We start from the raw sequence: 16880 nt of genomic DNA, 5'->3' as shown, positions 1-16880 counted from the left end.
AAAAAAATATAAAAATTTGTATATCCTTGAATTTTTTGTTAAAGTTCTTTTTAAATACCAGAAATGGTGCTCTGGAGTCTTTTAAAATTGGCTACTCCTGCAAAAAATCAGAATTCGAAAGCTTTGCCAAATCCTTCTTCCGAAATGTAAATGTTTTTTGCCATTTGTCAATAACCTCATCCCAATTACTGACATCTTTTTGAAGCGAAGTTTTTAAACATAACGACAGCGTTTCGTCAACTTCAACATTTTCGTCTACTAATGGATCACGTACTTCACTCGAAAGAGATCTTTCCGCAGATGGACTACTCTTTCTAATCTTTGTCTTTAAATTAAAATATTTGGAATAGAGCTTGCCTGATGGGTTTTTTTTTCTTTGATGAGGAATGTAGTAATAATCCTCAAAGTAATCAGTTTACAATATGTTCTTTTAAATATATCGTTTTTAATAATACCTGGGACTCTTTTTCATTGGGAAATAAACCAATTATTTCTTCCACAATACTAGCAAAGTGTTCTGGTCTAAGCTTTGTCTTTGTTAACATGACATCTTCTAAAATTATTTTAATGAGGGCATCGCGTTGCTTATTCGTGAAACATGACCTTTCCTCATAATATTGAATAAGTTGTTTTCCGGCTGAGTTATCGTTTAAAAATGTTGAAAGGGGCTGCAATGCAAATTGTCATAAAATTTAATACAAAACCTTTTACTGTATATTCTTACCTTTGATCCAAATGCGTTTTCTAGCCAACCAACAACTTTTGAAGTCTGGCTCAACGTTTCATCTTCTATTCCAAACTAAAAATATGTTTGCTAAATTATAAACGTAGTAATATTGAAATGTTAATTGTATCTATGTACGTGCTTAACGTCGCAAATAAACTTCAAAATTAATATTATATTTACCTTTGACTTGCGCCAGATAAACAACTTTTCTCTAAACTCTGCTCGAAGACCAATATTTTTTACTGCTTCCGCAATGTCTTCTTTCGACAAATATTTTAAGCTTCGAAAAGTTATTCCAGCATCTAAGGAACATTAATAATAATGCATAAGTGTTAATATTGCCGAAGAATTTTTACTTACTTTTTAGGCCAAGAAAAAGTGTTTCCAGATCAAACTCCTTTAGCAGATTAAGGAGATCCGTTTCTTCTTCAACACACGTGTACGTTAAATCACCCTGCTCATTAATTTGGATATCGTTGCCAAAAATTCGCAGCAAGTCGTTTTCCGGTATAATTTTACCCGACTGGTCATTCTTGTATCTTGTTGACACTTCTAAATTCTTAAATGTCAAAGTGAACACTTTTAAATAGAAAGTGCCACTTTGATTTAAAAAGTGAACACTTTAGATTTCAAAGTGAACACTTTTAATTAGAAAGTGCCATTTTAATTTATAAAGTGAACACTTTAAATGTCAAAGTGGACACTTTTAATTAGAAAGTGCCACTTTGATTTATAAAGTGAACACTTTAAATGTAAATGTTAACACTTTTCTGCAAATTGATCACTTTATATTTTAAATTTAACACTTTCAAAATAAACGTTATAATTTTATTTTTAAACTTTTAAAAATTTTAAATTAAATGGATTCACTTTTAATACAATTTTAAAAGTGATTACATTATAAATAATATATTTTACTTTAAAATATAAAGTTTGTCGTTAGTTAACATTTTTAAATTTAAGAATTTTACATTTAAAACAAAAATTTTAATTTTTAAATTAAAAGTAAACAATTAAAAAACTTAAAATTAGCACTTTTATAAAATATTTTTTTTTGTGTTCCCCATAAAGAACCTATAGACTGAGACACTTTAAATAAAATTTAAAAGTGTTCACATTTAATTTTAAAGCGCACTTTTTTTCTCAGTGTATGGTCTTCTTTGACCTCCAATTTCTATCAGTAATTCTATACGCTGCTGCAAATTGTGTTAATTTGTCTATTGTGGTAACAAACGAATGTTTGTTAAAGTGAAAAATATCTATATGAACAATTTCATTTTTATCTGTAGGGGTTTCTGTTATACTAAATTTTGGTTTTATAGGTTTCCTATCATATTTTATCTGTTGGCACTTCTCACAGTTATTTATTATTAACTGAACGTGAACCCTAATTTTTGGATACAAAATTTTGTCTTTCAGTGTATTATATGTTTCTCCAATGCCGCTGTGCATCGATTCATTATTGTGATACAAAGAGATTTGTCTATGCAGTTCTTCTTCCTGCAGGATATCTGTTGCTCTCTTTGTGTACTTTACGAATTCCAGCTGGCTATTACAGGAGAACATGGATATTAGTAACAATTGAATTTTATGATAATCCCTATCTTCAACCTCAGAAAAAATTCCAACTTTGCCACCCTTAATGTGCCTTTTTATATTCTTTTTAACGTTATTTCATCATTCAAAGGATCAATTTATATTATCTTCCTACCATGTATTGTTTGGACTTCAGCTTGAGGGCTATATGTCACTATGATTTGAGTCTTGTACTTATTGACAATTTCCTCCTTTATAGCAAAGTGATCTAATAATTCTTCCTCGGCCGAATGTATCGTATCCGACATTTCCAAAGTTGACTCCTTATCATTATTTTCATTTATCTTTGGCGAATTCTCGATTCGGCTTAAAAAATCTGCTACCATATTATTCTTTCCCTTTACATATTCTATTTCGTAATTGTGCTCCTGTAATTTTAAAAGTCACCTCTGGTGACGTTGGGAAAACTCTTTTCCCTTATAATTATTATTAAGTTATACAATCGGACAGTGGTCAGTGATTATTTTAAATTTATTTCCATATATGTATGTTCTAAAATATGTTATTGCATAAATAATTGCCAGAAACTCCTTATCGGTAGTGGCATAATTTTGCTCATGATTATTCAGAGTTCTTGAAATATAGCATACTGGCTGACCCTGTTGTGACAATACTGCGCGAATGGCGTAATCACTTGCATCTGTTGTGATTGAAAATTCCTTATCATACTCTGGGTATTTAAAGATTGGATGGGAAGAAATGAGAGATTTGAGATTCTCAAAGCTCGAAATATATTGTGGGTCATTAGGGTTTATTTTACACCCTTTTTTCAAGTATTTAATCATTGGATATGCTATTTTTGAATAATCCTTTATAAATTTCCTGTAGTACCCTGTATCTCCCAAGAAGCTCTTCAGTTGTCTTCCTGTTCTTGGTACTTTCAAATCTAAAATCACTGCAATTTTCTCTTTATTTGGCTTTATACCTTCTTTAGTTAAGGTGTGCCCTAAAAATTTTGTTTCTTTCCTTAAGAAACTGTACTTATCCGCTTGAATCTTCAAATTGTGCTCTTGCAACCTTGAAAAAATTTTATCTATGGAGCTCAAATTTTCCTCTAATGAAGCGGAAAATATCAAAATGTCATCCAAATAAACGACACATATTTTATTAATTTACTCTCTCAGTATGTCATTCACAAGTATTTGAAAAGTAGCGGGGGCATTTTTCAACCCAAACGGCATTCTAACATACTCGTACAAACCTAATGGGGAAACGAAAGCAGTTTTTTCAATATCCTTAGATGCCATTAAAATCTGATGCTAACCTTTTGCGAGATCAAAAGTGCTAAAGTACTGTGCTTTGCCCAAATTGTCCAAGATTTCTTCAATATTTGGCAAGGGATACTTATCGTCAATGGTTATCTGGTTAAGCCTACGGTAATCAACCACCAAACGAAACTTCCTATTTCCCGATTTGTCATCTTTCTTTGGCACTATTATAATAGGAGAGCTATACTTACTCCTACTTTTTGGAATTATACCCTGCTTTTCCAGGTCTGCTATTTGCTTAATAGCCTCCTCTTCATGTTTGGGAGGCAACCTATAAATTTTTGAATTAATCTGCTGGTTTGTAGTGGTCTTTATTTCATGAGCTACTGTTTTTGTATTAATTTTTCATATTTTTTTAGCAATTTTTCAACCCCTTTTCGGTCATCTGATCTTAGATGATCAAGTTGAATATTTTGCAAATTTTCCCGATTCCAGTGCGTAAACTTGCTCTTGGATCATTTTTGAATAAAATGGTATTTTAACGCCATTCAAAAGTTCAATTTCCTCATTTTCAATGTCAATTATTTTGAAGTTTTTTAATATAAAATCATTTCCCAGCAACAGGTCATATGGTTTATCAAAATCCATTTTTAACCACCTGATTTTTGCATTATTAACATATTGAAATTCAGAGGGACAGGGGGAGGCAACTCTCTCGTTTGCACCCCTAATATTCCCATTCATTGTATTTATTATTATTTTATTCCCCTCAACAACTGGCAAATTATATTTATCAAATGTTTCTCTTTTCATAATACTGATGGTGGATCCCGGATCCACCAATGTCAAAAAATTTTCGTTAAACAGTGTCAAAATTATTAATATTTTATTTTCACCACCCGAGGCTAGTTTGTAAAAAACTCGTCGTTTGTGTTGGTGTTTTCCACTTGACTCGCAGCATCGACGTCCATGGGTTGAGGCCCATTTGAACGTCTTGTCTGCTGGGAGGTATTTTGCCTATTATTATTGAAGTTATTGGTTTGTTACCGACTACCTACCTGTTGACCACTTGGGGTCAGCTACCTACCTGCTGGCTATTCTGAGGTCGGTTACTTACCTGTTGGACACTTTGTCTGTTATACCGACCTGACTCATACCTACCGTTTGTTTGCCAATTATTAGGCTGCCCATTTCTATTATTTGAAAAAAAATTATTTTGTGAACGGCCGCTATACCTACCTGAATTATGCGCGGCCGTATCATCGTTATTATTATTATAGCCGCTGCTATTTTGCCTTGCAAAATTATTCTCCTGCCTATACCCACTATTTTGTAGTCGGGAGTTGTAATTTTGTGTTCGCTTGTTTGTGATATACATTGGATTCAGATTTCCCGAATCCAATCCTATAAAATTATATATGAACTCCGCCATTTTACAACATTTCTAATAGCGCAGGCAAACGAACCTGACGCTAATTATTTAATTCGTTGAAGGAGCATCCCCGTAAGTATCTCCTTCAACGTACCACCATTTTCGCTTAGAGCGCTAAGCTCGGTGATATTGTCAAGAATATCCTTTGTTTTTCGACTCAATTCAGCAATTGAGCTTACTCTTAAATTTGGGATGTCGTTTGTAATCGACATCTGGTCTTTTGTTGATCGAAAATGTTGCCTCAATTTAACCTTACACTCGTCCCACTTATCTGGTGGACTTAGGGACAAAAAATTTTTGGCCGATCCTCCTACCTTCAGATCGTAAATCACCCTAAATGCTTCCTCCTCCTGCGTTGTATAGTCTGTCAAAATTCTATCCACAGTTTCTGTATTACCCTCAAAAGGTTGTAAATATTTGAGGTCCTTTTCTATTCTCTGCCTAACTGTCGTATTACGCTGTGCAGCATTTTCCTGCAACAGTTTTGTAATAGCCACAAGGCAAGCCTCTACATTTTGAGCCATTTTTCTTTTTTTTCTTTGTTTTTCCTCAACAAACCAACACACACAAAAAACAAAAAAAAATATTTTGCCAACGGTTGCCTTTTAAAAAAAAAATACTTTCTCCTTCCTTTACAAATATTCCTTTTCCTTTACAAACACCTTTCGCTTTATTATTAATATATCTATTTATCTTTTTTTTCCTTTCTCAAAACTTTAGGGGTTACAATATTCTTCCTTCATTCCTTTTACTTTTTCTATAAAATATTAAGGATTGCAATATCGTTTTCCTCTTTCCTCTTTTTTTTCAATTTATATTTCTTTGTTTCACAATTATCAATCACTTAATAGCACTACTTATTCATAGAGAAAAAAAAATTGTTTTCCTTTTTTCTGCTCACCCTGCTTTATCTCGTTCTCTGGTGTTGCTATCGATGTGGTTTTCTATCCTCTTTTTCTTTCTCTTCCTTCCTGCCGACAAGTTAACTGATTTGTAATACCTTCAATAGTTTCTTATTCCACTTCCTTATGCTGCTTGTAGGTTTTCCGGTGCCGGATCGTATCTCGAGTCAATATTCCACCTCGCTATGCCGCTATTCCACTTCCTTCTGCCGCCTTTTTATATTTATTATTATATATTTTTTTTAGTTTTTCTTTTTATTTTATTATTATTGAGTTGCTGCCCGAATTTTATACAATTATTATTAGCTTATTATTAAATTTTTCCTCGTTTAACCGATTTTTCCTTTTTCCGGTTTCACTTAACTTTTTATATTTTAATTTTTTCTTAATTGGATTTTTACAAAATTAAAGCAATTCTTTATTCATTTGTTATCGGTTTAATTCATAAATACAGGATTTAACAATCCTTGCAAAAGCAATTCTTAATTCAATATATTTATTTAATTAGTTACACAAATTTATTATACGTTCTCCAAATTGAAGTAATTTTACTCGACCGAGATGGACAGGTCGACTTAAGTTCCGGGCAACAACTGCCTCTTCAATATATCTCAATATGTTGCTTAACCTAAATACATAAGGCATCTTTCCGATGCACATACATAATTACTTATTTACTAAGCTCACTCAACAATTCATATATTCCCACATATGTACTTTGGCTGCAACATATTTGCAGTCAGTATTATTAATTATTATGCTTATTGGGGTATCTCATTTCAGTCAGGAATGTTTTGCATTCCCGAATGTTGACACCAATAAGTATGCCAATTTGTATATCTCTATGCCTCTGTAGAACAACATAAGCAGAGGCATCAACTGAATTGGTTTCTATAAATGTATGTATATTTGTACATTTGTATGCTTCCAAAGTGGAGTCATACACAAAGCTCAGTTTAGCTGGTTGCAACAAAGTATCTTATTTACTTCATTTGTTGTGTGGGTGGCCTGATGTGGAATGCTGAGCAAGCATTACTTAAAACAACTAAGTTCTTATTCTGGGTGAACAAGTATATTTTAAAATATACTTGTTAAATATACTGTTAAAATATACTTGTTTTCCCTTTTTCTTCGGCATAGGGGGCATTCCACATCCACGCTCCAGGCCATAGAACGACACTTTACATTTGACATTTGAGAAGGGGCTGCCATCGAGCTGTTTTAAGCAAACCCAGTCCCACATTCGGCCATTCTGCTATACATTCGACCCGAATGTATCGTTGTTATTGTTGTTGTCTTGTACCCACGATTTAATATATTCGGCACAAGTCGTTGATTTTATTGGGCCTTCAGTGTTGGAGACTTTTTCGACGTCATACGAGTTGTTGCCTTTGACTTTTGTGAGAATTTAGATTTCAACTTAAGTCCGCTACCGAATTGGGTTCGTTTGATTACTACCAGATCGTTGATTTTATACAGTTGAACTGGTTTACGTTTCTTATTATAATTGTTCTTATTTTCTCGTTGAATGATTTGTTGTTTTGCTTGACTTTGTAGTTCATCTCGATCGCTATTGAATGCCTTTATGGATTCTTGCTCGATGAGTTCGCGTTTATGTTGATCATCTTTCGTTCGGATTTTTGTGCCAAATAAAAGTTCGAACGGAGTTGTGGTGATACTTCTAGTGAACGTTGAATTGATCGCCTCTTGAACTTTCTTAACGTGCTTGAACCATTTGGTTGCATCTTCAATACTTAGCCTTATCAGAACTGATATAATAATTGCGTTTAATCGTTCTACTGGGCCATTAACTCTTGGCAAACCTGTCGTTATTATTATATGTTTGATGTTTTCACTATCGCAATACTCTTGAAAATGGTTTGAAGAAAATGCGGTGCCTCTGTCAGAAATGATGATTGCCGGATTACCAAAAACTTCGCTTTGATTACGCAGCTTCGTTATTACTTCTTGTGCTGCCGTTGACTTTGTTGGGTACAACCAACAAAATTTAGTGAATGCATCAATTATCGCCAAAATATGTTGATATTGCTTATTATTGATATGTATGCAGTGGTAACTCCTCTTTCTGTATTGGATGCAGTAACCCTTCTTCTTTGCCTAGCTTGCGACTACAAAGAATGCAGGGTATACAACATGCAATGTGCCGTTCTTTCGTCTTTCGTCTTCTTTATGGCAAAGTGACCTCTTTCATGTGCTTGACTAATAATTTGTTTCTGTATGCTTTCTGGTACTACATTTAGTTCGTCATCTTTAACAATTTTATATAATACACTCGATTTTAGGAAATATTCGTCATAAGTATCGGCATTCCGAAGAACTTCGCGTATCACTTTCAAAGTATCATCTAGTTGAGTTTAATTTTTTCGTTCGGTAACCTCATCGTTGCGTATCGCCATGACTGCGTAGCGGCTTAGGGCGTCAACGTGTTTCATACGGGTGCCCACCCTATGTTCCACAACATAGTCGAATTCTTGTAACAAAAGTATCCAATGAGCTACACGCGTACATAAATTTTGCTTGTCCAGCGTTTTGGTGAATGCATTACAGTCTGTAACGAGCTTAAATTTTATACCAAGGAGATACATTCTGAATTTCGCTAGTGCCCCAATCACTGCCAGTATTTCTAGTTCATAACTAGTAAATTTGCGTTGTGCTTCGGTCGTTTTTCTACTCATATAGTAGATACGATAGAGTTGGCCGTCGTGTGGTCATTTCTGCAGCAGTACTGCACCAAACCCGTCTATAGATGCGTCTGTGTATAACTCTGTTTCATAAGTTCTATTGTATATACCAAGTACCGGGTTATTGATCAAAGCATTCTTTAGCGCATGGAAGGCTTCCACGGCTGGTGAACTGGTTACAAATTTTACGTCTTTTTCGTCAAATCCATCAGAGGGTTTGCTATAATGGCAAAATTTGGGATAAACTTCCTGAAGTAAGCCACTAAACCCAAAAAATTTAGAAGCTGTTTCGACAGGTATTTTATAATTTACCACTGCTTTTGTTTTATCGGGCGCTGCCCGTATTGTATGATTTTCGATCACATACCCTAGGAATGTTACTCTCTTTTTAAGAAACTGGCATTTCTTAAAATTCAGTTCTAACCCATAGTCCCTACAGGTGTTGATTACCCTTTCTATGTTGTGTAATGCTTGCTCTTCATTCTTGGCTGGAATTATCACATCGTCGATGTATGGCAATGCAATGTTTTCTTGCATTCACTTTCGAAATGCTGCATTTATATGCCTTTGAAATACGCCTCGCGAATTAGATAACCCAAAAGGTACCTTGCAAAAATGATATTGCCCTTGTTGTGTTGCAAAGGACGTATATTTTCTGCTTGATTCCGCTACCAGCACGTGAAAAAACCCATTCTTCATTCGATTGTACTGAAAATACTAGCATCTTTTAAACGATCAAGCTGGTCATCAATTAGCGGAAGGGGAAAATGATCGTTTATTATGACCTTATTAATTCTACGAAAATTGATGCACGGCATAGGTGATCCATCGCGTTTTTTAACTAGAACCACATCACTGTTGAAACCTGAATTGGACTCTTCAATTACACCCTCTTTAAGCCATTGCTCAACTTGACCATCAACAATATTTGCTTCAGCAAAAGGCAATCGACGCGGTCTTGTGAATATTGGAGATTCGTCAGTCAGGGTTATTTGCATCTCGACATTGGTTGTTAAGGATTTATTCGGTTTATAGCTTGAAATAAGTTTACTCACCTTTTCTTTGGCTTCTTTACTTGTCTATATCAAGATCAGTACTTTCTACTATCGCATAAATTTTCATTAAAGCTACTTCATCGCTCACTTCTGTGCTATTATGCATCTTTTTAACTTTTATACATTCTTTATTAATTGTTATTTCGGCTTGCATATACAATTCTTCACCCAATACAACTTTAACGTCCTTACAATTGTTAGCCACTACTTAAAATTTTTTTTTTAATAGCCGGAAGCTATTATTGCTATCCCTTGGTCCCTTTACTCAATGTGAGCTCTGGGCTTGGAAGCCGCTTACATTAGTATTTACATTAGCCGTTGCTGGCTTAGTGTTTTGAAAATTAGTATTCCGTTGACCTCTGAAATTATAGTTTGTATTAAACATTCCTAGAGGTAAATGGACCTACGCCCATAGGTTCAGGTTTGTATTATTATATTGTTGGTCTCTTGGGGAATTCGTTCGCCGAGGAAAGCGCAAATCATTGCTTGCATAGCCCTGCTTTAATTTTGATTTTTCGTTTGCAAAGTTTTGTGAAAACCTAATTCCTTGATTATTTGACTCAAGTTCTTGAGCCTTTGCCAAAGCATCTGGTAAATCCTGAGGATTCAATAAGAATATAATATCCCTCAATGGCAAATTTAATAAATATTCGAAGGGCTTAATCCCTATTCTTTTTATTCAATTGTTAAGAAATTTCTGCAACACTACCATGAGTCTTTGATGTTTTATTAATTAGTAATGTCAACTCCTTGTTGACTAAATTATAATATTCAACTGAAGTCATTGAGCCTTTACGCAAGACACTCAATTCCTGTTCAATTATATGAATGGGACGTTTATCGGAATAAGCAAAGTCCAGTCGTGCGATTATCGCCTCAAAATTTAAAACTTGCCGTGATTTATAAAAATATCATTGGCAGCATGGTTTATTTTATTTTTCAAATAGTCAGAGCAGCAAAGTATCTCCTACTTTTGTGTAAAATTCTATGCAAGTCAGTCTTAATTTGAATTTGCATTGAAAATTACCTTCTAAGGTACTGATATTCAACGAATTTCTTTCCTTTGTCCATTGAGATGAAATATGAGAAAAAATTCGTTACGCATTAGCATTATGACTGGGTACCGCAAATAAATATTGAACTATTTTAAGTAAATTTTTTTCTCTCTAGTTATGTTAAAAAATAAAGCCATTTTTCATTTAGACTCTTACCTTTAAAATCATCACCTTGACTTTCTAGCTCTTCAAAGCAGTCATCAGAAATTGTTGTATTTTTTTACTTAAATACATTACAGTCATTTGGACTTCTTGCCAAATTGGTTCATTGTCCAAAGTCATTCAACTAAAACACTTTATTTATTCAAACGGACACTTCATTCCTCCAAGTAACTATTTGCTACGCTTCTGCGTATATATCGCCTTCTTGATTTAACTGCTCTAAAATAATGGTTGCTTGGTTTCCTATAAAGTTATTTTCATGTCTGACCTTTAAACTTTCTTTAGTTTCACTTAGTAGTTTTTGCACTTCGATAATTGATATAGCCGATTTTTCAATTTTCTTAATTTGTTTTTCAAATAAAAACGCTTGGCAATGAATAAATGACATGTACACTTCGGATAAAGCATTCTTGAAAAAGTCCGTAATTCATTCATTTAGTGAGTCATTTCCTATAATGTCATGATATGTATGTCAATGTATGTAATGTCAATGATATTAGCGTTGGTAGCAAGAAAAATTTATTGGAGGTATCTTTAGGTCCAAAAACATTTGCAAATGTGTGGTGGGTGATTGAAATTTTACCGCCTACGGACGTTGCGAAAAGAGGGCCTCGGTTTTGGTAAAGATTCGAGGACCAATTTAAATGAAACAGGAACTTGTTTATAAATATAAATTTGAGTTTATTTGTGATTTACGAAGTACTTCTTGAATTCAGGTTTTTATAGAGATAATACAATACTAGAGATAAGCGATATCAATGTATGTTACACGCCTCCTTAAATTTATATTTTTGCAGCGCTGTGGACTCTTTCAAGTATAAGCTATTGCATTTTTTTATTATATCAAATGCTGAAGTTTTGTCGCAAACAAACTCCAACTGCTTATTCTAAACGGCACTGTATATATAATTCATTGCACGCAAATTTTTTTCATGAAAATCCTCCTTGTCCGACTCAAGTTTTGTCCTCTCGACAACAACTTCGCATTTCTTCATTTTCAAATACATTTATTATTCGCTTCTTCCACATGAGGTAACTTTCCCCATCGAACACGGGAATAGCGATTTCACTTTTCGACGCCATTTTGCTCTTTGCACCTCGTGCACTTATATGCGATTATACGAATAGCAATATAATTTCAGTTTAATTTGATAAATACGTACGCTTCTTCTCTGGAAAACCTTGCTCTGCTACCATGTAAAGATTCGAGGACTAATTTAAATGAAACAGGAACTTTTGTTTATAAATATAAATTTACGTTTATTTTCGATTTACGAAGTACTTGTTGAATTTAGGTTTTTATAGAGATAATACAATACTAGAGATGAGCGATAACAATATCTGTTGAATATATGCTTTACAGACAGAAGGCGTCCTGCACACTGCAGACAATATAATCTTTCAACTTTACAGTTTTGAGTAGGGTTTTTTTGCGAACTGAGGCTGCACATAATTGTTGTTAGAACCTGTGTCTATTAATATTCTTGTCAGCTCTCCTGGTCTTGCACTCAATATAGGACAATGAAGAGTTATTCATCCTAAAAAATGAATGTTCATGAAGTCGACGTCCACTGAAGTGTCGCGTTCTATTGGTTTATTTTCTATTAGGTTATCTGACGGGTAAATGTAGTCGTTTAGTGACTTTTCTGCGTCTTCGTTGTTGTCCACAACGTCTTTGTAGTCCTGGATTTATATGTTATAATTTCGGAAATAGATTCCAAAACTTGCAAGTCCCTGAGGAGGGCGTTTTTTAAATTTTTATATTGTCCATAATGCGTAACATCGTGTCTTCATATGGGGTTAATTTGATAGAGTGTAGTACCTTGTCGTAATGATTAATTGTTTTTAGTTCTCCTGTCCTCATTGGTATGTATCCATTGTTATTCGTCAGGTCCTGTACGTCTATTTGTTGGCTTTTGGCACCAAGTACCAATGGCAAGGCCAATATTGTCGTAAATAGCATTTTCTTAAGAATTTTGTTGCCAATACCGCTTTTATTTCTCTGCTTCCACAGCATTGATTTTTGCCTTATTCCACTCTTTTTACCGCTGATGCTGCAAAAGTGTGTAGATTTCCTTTTCCTTCTGCTTCTTCAGTATCGATGTTTAACTTATTCCCCTTTTTTTACCGCTACTTCTGCAATGGTGTGTAATGTAGCATATATTTTTATGATGCGGCTTCGAATGGTTGCTAAGGCCTATAGTCATACAGTCATTCGTTTCTAGAGAGGTATTCAGGTTTCTTATCCTGATTTCGTTAAAAAATATTAAGATCGTTTTCGTCTACAGTTGTTTTTTGGATGGCTGCGAGATACCAGCAGTCTTATTCGATCCCCGAATATTTCGCGCTACAATATCCAGGATGATATCTCGATCACTTAAAACTTTTTTTTTCGTTTGTTTTGTCTTTTTATCGAGTCTCGGTTGACTTAGCACATTATGCTATCTCTTTTGGTTGTAGGTTACTAAAGTACTACTTTCCGAGCACTGACGTGTTTTCCTCTTATGTTATTCTTTTACCCGGATAAATTATTATATTTTCCATTTTGCTCACATTTGCTATATTTTCCATTTTACTCACTCGCGTACCTAGAGTTTACTTGGGATTTTTTTTCTACGTACGTTTGAGCACTTGCGTTTACTCCTTTATAAGGATTTTATTTCGCGCGTGTTGGGCATTTGCTCGGTCGCCAGTTACGTTGCTCTTGGTTGGAGGAACACAAAATAAAATGATTTACGTTTGATTAAAATCGGCATTCGATCACGGATCGCATGTTACGATTCGGCTCCAGTTTTCAGTTTACTTTAACGTTGACACAGCTTGTCATTGGCTTTTGAGTCAATAACCAGCGTAAACGTAAAGTCGGCGATTATTGGTTCAAGAATTAACAAAACGTGTGTTAACTTACAAAAAAAAGGCATCTATTTTATGTACATAACTTATTTACCTAGCTCACTCAACAACCCACACATTCCCACATATTTACTTTGGCTGCCACATATGTATTTGTTAACTGTTTATTGTATTTATTTGGTTATCCCATTTCATTCAAGAATGTGTTGCCTCTACAGAACAACATAAGTAGAGGCATCAACTGAATCATTTTCTTTGCATTTATATTTGTTTGAACATCTGTATGCTTCCAAATGGAACCATGGGCAAGGCCCAGTCTTGCTGGTTGTAACAAAGTATCTTATTTATTTTATTCGCTGTGTGGGTGACGTGGTGTGGAATGCTGAGCAAGCACTACTTAAAAGAATCAAGATGCTTACTTTGGGCGAACCAGTATATATATTAAAATATACTTATTTTCCCTTTTTCTTTAGCCTGAAGGTTATAGGTGGCATTAAACATAACTCGCGTGACCAGCTGTCCGCCCGAGCACCTATATGCATCGAAATCTTGAAAGTAGTTTTTGAAAACGTGTTATTCAACAAAAGCACTGAAAATACGGACACATCCCTCAAAATATGGACATGTCCGTATTAATACATAAGTCTGGTCACCCTAAGTGCAAGTGTTATAAGTGTATAGGGGTTGAGAAGCTCTGTTTATGGGCATATTTTTCCACCTAAATTAAAATGTCAATCTTCTAAAACCAAAAAAATTCGGATTAATGTTCTTGAATTTTGTATCTACAAATGATATCTATGCGAGTGAACGTACCATTACAAGTACCACATACATATATAGATCAGAGGGTGATGACCAGGGTCCGATCGATAGTTGATATAACGTGGAAGTGGTCTCAAATGGCTTCTCGCTGACGTCCTCAGTATTTGGTAGCTGTGTGGACCCATTGGCCCAACATAAGTTATTGGTGCTATGCCCAATTGCAGTAACTGGCTTGTATACAACTTGAGTTTGTGGCAAACGTCTCTGCACTTTCTTTCACTGATATGTAGAGATACTTACAAGCATGCAAATTAATAACACATTTCGAATATTTAGGTTTTTTTCTTAAAAGTAACATTATTTAACCGTCAACGCGTCCGAGTTTACAGAGGCTGGTTGAAGGTTGGCCCAACACTAAACTTCATTTGTAATTCAGTCTTATTTATAAAATACTATATTTGTTAGCCCCACTTATGGCTCCTGATAATACCCTATCACCCTTCTTGCCAACCCTTGCCCTATAGCAATTGTGGTTACTGAGATAGGCTCAACCTTATACCAGCCCCATTCAAATTTTCCATTGTCCTGACAGTGTATGTCTAACCATCAGGTACAGATGATGTCTGGCATCTCTTCATATGTTTCTACATTTACTTGAGTGGATTGAACACACATGTCAGCCCATGGGAGATAAAATTTTGGCTTTTGCCATCTGTAGATGGGATTTAGTGAATACAGCTCCTCTGATATCCATGCCGTCCTTGAGTTTCCATTGCTTTGATGGTGGAGGTAGAGTACGTACCTGAAATCCTACTTCGAGCTCTGATGGATGAGAAAATAAGTGATAGGTTTTAACAAGAATTGTGATTGTAACTGGGACCTCTCTTACATAATGATTAGTGTTTTTTACACTTGGGAACAATTGATTGTTTTGGATGATCCTCAAAATCATAGGATACATAAGGATGTGAATAGTTCTCATGCAAATTAAAATAATTACTAACATAGTAAGTGATAGAACTATATGGCTAATTGAAATCCAGCGCTGGTACTGGTGATACTCCAAAATCTGAGATAAATCCTGTGAGGTATTTGGTTGCGTAGAATTAGTTAGTGTAATAGGAATTGCAGCAAAAGTGCTCAGAGGTATGGAAGCTGCCCCAACTGCTGCTGGAACATAAGGACTGCGACAGAGAAAGTAAAGTTTGAGGGCTAATACAATGAGTATAATGCTTCCTAAAACATATATGGGAGTCTTGATATTGAAGGAGAAAGGGCTCCATGTTAAAATGTCATCCCTGAGCTTATCCTTATAAGCTTGCGTATGCTGAGGCGAAATGTCTATAATCTTAATATGATCCAAATTTCAACAGATTTTTGAGTCGCTTCACTGTTGTTTCTAAACTGTTGTGTATAAACAAAGAATCATTCAAAGTTGGGATAGCGGTCAAGGGTTGTAAGAGTGTCCTCTTGATATTGAGGCTTGAATTAAGGGGCAAGATGAATGGTTCCATATTGTTGTTAATATCATTAGTAGATGCGCTGGATGAAAGCCAGAATACTGATAAGGTGATATAGCTTTGCAGGCGAATCTGTCCTTGAAGCCACAGCGAACCGACTTTCGACATGCAATTATGCGGTAATTTGACCAAGCTCAGATTTGGTATTGAGATTTCAGACTCATTATCGATATCATGTTGTGAGTCTCCATGACATTTCTGGTAAGCTGTAATCGGGGATGATAGGATCGACACTAATCAATGTTGAGGATCTATCTTAAGTGCTATCACATCATCATAAAATATCCCAAGTTTCACTTGACATGTGTCACCAATTTGCTGGGATCTTCTTCTTTAATTAGTGAGGGTAAGCAAGTTTGTATATCCCAATCCTGCCAAATGAAATTAGTATTACAAATTCGGTCAGTCCCGACTGAGCAATGAAGGTAAGCATTATATGAGATTCATGTCCACCGCTGCCTGGTTTTGTCAATAATGACAAACTGGTCATCTGGAGCTATCTGCATGGTTGAGAACGGCTTAATTATTTTTCTATCTTATAGGGGACTAGCAGATATAGGTAAGCTATGAGGTACAGACATATTTCTCCACCATTCCATGCTAGTGGTATTTGCTGTTAGGGGTATTTGCAATACAATAACCATATTATGATCTTTCAGGGCCAGTGAGGCCATGTTAATGGATAGTACCTTCACGGATGTCCAAATTGTATGTTGGGAGAAGTTCTAAGTCCATTGTATTAACCTGGACAGAGAACTTCAAATTTTTATACCAAGTATGAATAGTTTGTACTGACTTCGTCAAAATACTGATATAATTCTCGATGACACTGATGACACACAGAAATTTTGAGAAGGACATAGTAAAGTTTAATTCATCAGCTAAACTATCCTGTCTGTTTGCCAA

The 16880-nt window shown here is 34.9% G+C and overlaps 1 protein-coding gene and 1 pseudogene across 22 annotated transcripts in view; one reads left to right on the top strand and one right to left on the bottom strand.

Annotated features, from left to right (window-relative positions):
* The window catches only part of Mco4 (Multicopper oxidase 4), an 826935-nt gene that overhangs the window by 672114 nt on the left and 137941 nt on the right, over positions 1-16880 (top strand). The gene's annotated exons all lie outside the window — the stretch shown is intronic.
* LOC137237007 (uncharacterized) lies at positions 333-2649 on the bottom strand (annotated as a pseudogene).

The sequence above is a fragment of the Eurosta solidaginis genome, chromosome 1 (assembly GCF_040869045.1).
Source record: "Eurosta solidaginis isolate ZX-2024a chromosome 1, ASM4086904v1, whole genome shotgun sequence".
Lineage (NCBI taxonomy): Eukaryota > Metazoa > Arthropoda > Insecta > Diptera > Tephritidae > Eurosta > Eurosta solidaginis.
The sequence above is the reverse complement of the archived record's forward strand: the minus strand, read 5'-3'. Positions and strand labels throughout refer to the sequence as shown.